Below are 6,081 nucleotides of genomic sequence, written 5' to 3'. Positions count from 1 at the left end.
CACAAATTATATGCAGGGTATAAAGAAACCATTAATTAAATGGTATAATCTTTCCATTTATAACTACAAGGAAGAACTAGCAAATCAGATCTTACATGTAACGTCTGTATACATGGAAGTGACAGACTGCTTTTGCTGTTTAATACAAAATGGCTGAACTTCAGAAGATTAACGCTGACATCTACACATGCCAATGTAAATATCAAAAAATATATATTCTAACTTTACAAAAGAAATCATGGGACATAGTCTGTACCAGGAAAGTGGCAAAGATTACACACAGTATTTTATAAAGCAGCACACAAAAGTATCAAACTTTTCTGAAACTGAAATTAGCTATCTTGAGTCAAGTTAATAAAAGAAAAAGTCCATATTGACTATTTACAACCTCTGACATTTGTGGATATGATAAGAATCTGTTATAGTGCAGCTACATACAGTAAAATTCAGGCAATTTTGTTTTTTTCATTTGGGTTTAGATTGCAAATTTATTGTCATGAGAAAAGGATGGAAGCAAATTTTAGCATCAACTTTCACCTGACTCCTTGACCAAAGTGGTGTAAATTTTAAAATTAGACTTCTTTGCCTCACCAGCTGTTGCCCTAGTCCCATTTGCTTTTTAATATCAGATGCTATTGTCATGAAAGTCTGTTCTACATTTGCTGTGTTCTTAGCAAATGGTTTCCAAAAATGGAATTCCAGCAAATTCCTTTGTTGTTGTGTAGTCTACTTTCTTTGTGGACCAATGACATTTGTTTCCTACCAACAATTTGTTGACATTTTCATTGGCATAGTGATCAATTTCCTGCAACCACTATTTAACATTATTGAAGGACTACTGATCTGTCATATCATACACAACTATGATGCCTTGAGCTCCAGTGTAATAACTGGAGATGATCAAAATCTTTCCTGGCCTGTTGTGTCCCCTAGTTGAAGCTTGATTATTTTGTCATGTAATATTACATTTCTTATTTTGAAATCCACACTTACTGTGCTGATGTAGTTTTCTGTATATGTATCACATGTTTCACCTGCAAACCTAAGAAGGAAGCAAGACTTTCTAGCCCCAGAGTTGCCAATCAGAAGTAACTTGAATAATTAACCATATTAGAGATTTCTGCTGGTGATGGCATTGCAGCTGCTACCTGCACCACGTGACTCTAGGCCATGGGTAACTGAAGGAAAGGAATAAGATAGGCTGTTCTGGGAGAACAAACGTCTTTCCCCACTCTATCCCCTACAATACAATCAATTGGCAGCTGTCGCCACTCAGCTATTGCTTCCACCCAAAAATTCAAAATCTTAACTGACTTTTCAATTCCTTATAGATTTCTTCTTCACTTTAGGAGCAAAATTTGCACTAGATAGAAGCATGTTGAAAGAGTTTCATGAAAAAAAATTTTTTTAGTCTCCATTTAGAGCATAAAGAGAACTTATTCATGTCACAGATCTGAGTCCCTGAGAAATGTGATATTCCACTCTTTAGTGGTGAAAATATAGCACTTTTCTATTTTGGTTAAAACTGCCTAAGTGCCTCTTTCTTAAATCTCTTCTCTTTCTCTTCACCCCTATAAGCAGCACTAGCAGTCCCTGGAGAGGGAAAAATTAAGCTGTCAGTGCACCTTACCCCATGCTGTCTTCATGAGACAGGGTTCTGTGTGTGCATGCTCCATTTTATTCTCTGACATTTACATGGCTGTTTCTTGGTGTTACCTGTCTTCGTTTTCTACCAGCCTGTGTGTCCTGGGCAGTAGGGATTAAGCTCTCATCTTAGCTGTCTCTTCACACTTAGCAAATTTCTTGGCTCATGGAAAGTGCTCAGTAAATGTTCGTTGACCAAGTGCTTAGTCTGAAACAAGTAGGATTGGAGCCTGTGATGATTAATTTTGAGTGTTAACTTGATTGGATTGAAGCATGCAAAGTATTGTTCTTGGGTGTATCTGTGAGTGTGTTGCCAAAGGAGATTAACATTTGAGTCAGTGGACTGGGAAAGGCAGATCCACCCTTAATCTGGGTGGGCATCATCTAATCAGCTGCCAGCACAGCTAGAATAAAGGAGACAGAGGAATGTGGAAGGACTAGACTTGCTGAGTCTTCTGGCCTTCATCGTTCTCCCATGCTGGGTGCTTCCTGCCCTCTAACATCGGACTCTAAGTTCTTCAGCTTTTGGACTCTTGGACTTACACCAGTGGTTTGCCAGGGGCTCTTGGTCCTTTGGCCACAGACTACAGACTGTACTGTTGGCTTCTCTACTTCTGAGGTTTTGGGATTCAGACTGGCTCCCTTGCTCCTCGGCTTGCAGATGGCTTATTGTGGAACTTCACCTTGTTATCACGTGAGTCAATACTCCTTAATAAACTCCCTTTTATATATCCATCTATCCTATTATTCCTGTCCCTCTAGAGAACCCTGAATAATACAGAAAGTGTTGAAAAATATTAATTGATGAGTCTTTAGTTATTGATATATACTTCTAATCTGTGGCTCTTCCCTTTCTCTACTTAGCCAGATGTTCTGCATTTATTGTCTTCACTTATTTGGAGATGGGGTAACACTGGGAAATGGGGGAAAAAAAGTCCTGAGTCAATATTTTGCCATCTGAGTTTCACAAAACCTATACCTGAAGAAGGGGGAAGAGGAGAGATCTTGATGCATAGAAGAAAAACCTAATGAGAAACAGCCAGCTTCTTCCCCAGTGCTGAGGTTAGAAGGGATTCTCTGGGCTGGTGAGACCAGTGACCAGGTTATGGGAGGAACAGGCTGGGTAGGGGCAGCACCAGAATCTAGACACATAGCTGGTCTTGTGAAACGTCCAGTCATGTCTTGTCTACAGAAGACCTGTATTTTTTATACTTCCTGTCTGTTCAAGTGAGGCTATCCTTCCATATCAGTCCCAGTGGGTCACTAGTGATTATGCAGAGGTATTTGGACCCATCTGTCCCCTAAGATTTGAAGGGATGCTGTCTGAGTCACAAGTCCATTCCAGTGGCCTACAGGGTCCTGAAGGTTCAGCCTTTTCTACTTCTCTGACCTCATTGCCTACAGCTTCCTCCTTGCTCACTATACTGTAGTCACACTGGCTTCTTGCTCTTCCTTGGGAATCCCAGGCACATTGCCTTTGCACTGGCTGTTTCTCATGCTTAGAGGGGTTCTTCCCCCAGAAATTCACCTGGCTTTTCTCAAATATGACTTCTCAAAGAGATCTTCACTGACTGTCCTGCCTGAAATTGCAGCCCAGCCCCAACCCATGCCTGACCCCCTCCTGCCCTGCTCACCTTGTTCTGTTTCCCATAACACTTCCCATACTCTAACAAATCATATGCTTTACTCGTGTATTAAGTCTGTTGTTTATTGTTTCTCTCCCTCTAATGGATTACAAGCTCCACAGAGGAAGGGATTTCTGCTTTATTCACAAATGTATCCGAACATATGGAGCAGTGTCTCACATATGGTGAGTGCTCAAGAAATATTTTGGAATGGATGAATACTTAAGAGAATGTTTATTACTCTTTAATATCTCCAGACTTTCCAAGCCACCTGAGATAAAGAGTGGAGTCTAGATTGTGTGTGTGTAAGGCAAAGCCCCCTACCTCCATCTATGCTTGGGTTGGACTGAATAGAGAAAGAATGAGACTTGCCTTCTAACTGGCTCCCTATTAGGCTGGCACAGTGTTATCTTTGTTATACAAAGAATCTTGAGTTCATTAACAAAAGCTGTAAGAGTTTTTAAATGTCCAATACTATTTTTGTAAGGGCATCTATTAGTCTGGTGTTCATAAATGAAAGCAAATTTTCTTTTAAACTCACTATTATGAAAGAAGATTTCATTCTTAGCCTAGCTATTCTAAATGGGTGTAACTTTTAAGTGTATCTATAGCATTATTTTCTTCCTATCCTCTTCTGCCTGTCCATTGTGTTCTGATGAATGGTCACATGTAAGCCTATTGGCTCAGGGAAGCCTGACTTCTAGGCCTCTGGGTGGTTGACTACTGGCTTCAATGCAGAACAGGTCATTGCAGAAGGGGTAGAAAGTCCATTTATATGAAGAGCACTAATAAAAATGTTTATTTATTAAATAAGTCTGGAAGCATGACAAGGAAGCTATGAGACTTATTTTGAAGATGAGGAAATGGAAATTTAAGGAACCCAGGTTCACACATTAAGTAAGAGGCTGAGGTGAAATTTGAGCCTCGTTCTGTGCTGCTTTTACCATCTGCCTGGTGGACTGATCGTTGACATTTCTTTAGAACTTTCAACTTTTCCAAACAATTTCCCATCAATGATCTCATTAAGTGCTCAAAAATTGCTTTTGAGGATCCATGAGTTGCATGAGGAAAGACAACCAGAAAATGTTTTCTACTATGTGAAGAGTTGAGTCAATGAGATTGCTCTGCTCAGAGCTGTGGCCCCATGCTTGTGAAAGGCATTTTGTTGGAGAATCTCTCAGGGCATAAGGGTACTGCTGTGTTGTTACCCTGTACTTAGAAAATGAATGTCTGGCCACGGGCTTTCCTCTGACATAACCTCAACACCCTTACTATCCACACCTGCAGAAATCTGAAATACGTAGTTGATCTACAAGATGAGCACATTTTTCTGGGACCAAGTGCCTGTGTCACATTGATCATAAGCATGTCTTTCTGTTGTTGTTTTTTTTTAAATAGTCTTTCTCTTTGAGCAGAATTACACTTTGCAAACCTTGAAATCACAAATTAGCCACACATTGCAGTGGTTATTGATGTTTGTGGAATATTAATTTTTTTGAGAGTGTAATTAACCTTATACTTTCTCACTAGGAAATATGTAGTTATAAACATATCAAATCTTCCTATAGTTAGAAAGTGTTCTTAGAAAGTTCAGAACCTTGCAGCAAGGGATAGGACAATTGAATTTTAAATGTGTATCCTTTCTCCACTCACTATCTCATGTCTACCCCAAAATATCCTAAAATAAAAATGTTTTACAAAGCAATGGGGTGGCAGGAGTTTCCTTTGTAGAATTTTGCTCACAACCTTTATTCTTTAATTTAAAGTTATTGATTCTACATAATTATTTCCTAGAGAAGTTGAATTTAAAAAAAAAAAAAAGATCAGCATTCTACAAGGCTGTTTCTCATCTGAGGCTGAGGCTACATCCTTCTAGTGGTCATCTGCCGCATGCAGCTGACACTGTAGTCCACCACAGAGTGGTCCATGAACTCCTGGTCACATGGTGTCCAATTACTCCAGAGAGGTTGGCTTCATTCAAGGCAGAAAGTGCTTATCTGTTTATAATTCCATCATATGCATGGCACAAGGTTAATTAAACTTCAGTGGTGTGAAACTTTTAAAAGGTGACTCTCAGTCTTTCTCAAATTGTGAATTTTCTTGCAAGTGACAGATCAAAAAAAAAAATTCTAAGAGATGTGTATCTTTACAAAATAAATTGCTTTAAAATAACTTTCATTTTGAAAATCTCTGAGGTTTTCAGAGCATCTGGGTAGGTAATTGGAGAGAACTGATATATCATGAAATATGTTTCAGGCTTTCAGGATCAGTAAGAGCGCTGTTATATGTGGAAGTAAAACTGAGGCACCATTGTGCAGAACCCCAGTTAAGTTCTACATCTATCCTATTAGGTAGATGTGTCAATGAATTAGAAATGTGCATTAGGTTTGTAAACAGAGTTTTCAGTGCTCCAGGGGCCATTAGAAACCATTGACTGTTGAACACTGTGATTGAACAGATTGTTGATTTCTCTTGTTTAAACGACTGTCAGAGCATGTACTAACTCACCCAGAAATGCCATTTTAAAAATAATATCTTCTAAAGTCATGGTCTGAAATGTTCTTTACTGGAGTTTTTTAAAGTGTGATTGATACTTTACTAAATGTATTCTAACATGAGTCAGAAACCGACATTCTGGGAAGCATTTTTTTTTTTTCCAATTCTATCCTTTGTTTTATTTTGTTTGTTTGTTTTGTTTTTTCCCGCTGTGTATTGACCAGAATCTACACAGTTTGGATAGTTGTCTACCAAGCTTCCTATAATGATTATTTAGCATTTTGAAAATAACAGAACAGATTTGTGGAGAATGACC

At 38.8% G+C, this 6,081-nt stretch overlaps 1 pseudogene; it reads right to left on the bottom strand.

The window, feature by feature from the left end:
* Positions 1-526: 526 nt before the first annotated feature.
* Positions 527-5,817, bottom strand: LOC111538097 (annotated as a pseudogene).
* Positions 5,818-6,081: the final 264 nt, after the last annotated feature.

The sequence above is a fragment of the Piliocolobus tephrosceles genome, chromosome 5 (assembly GCF_002776525.5).
Source record: "Piliocolobus tephrosceles isolate RC106 chromosome 5, ASM277652v3, whole genome shotgun sequence".
Classification (NCBI taxonomy): Eukaryota; Metazoa; Chordata; class Mammalia; order Primates; family Cercopithecidae; genus Piliocolobus; species Piliocolobus tephrosceles.
This window is presented reverse-complemented; position numbering and strand designations above follow the sequence as displayed.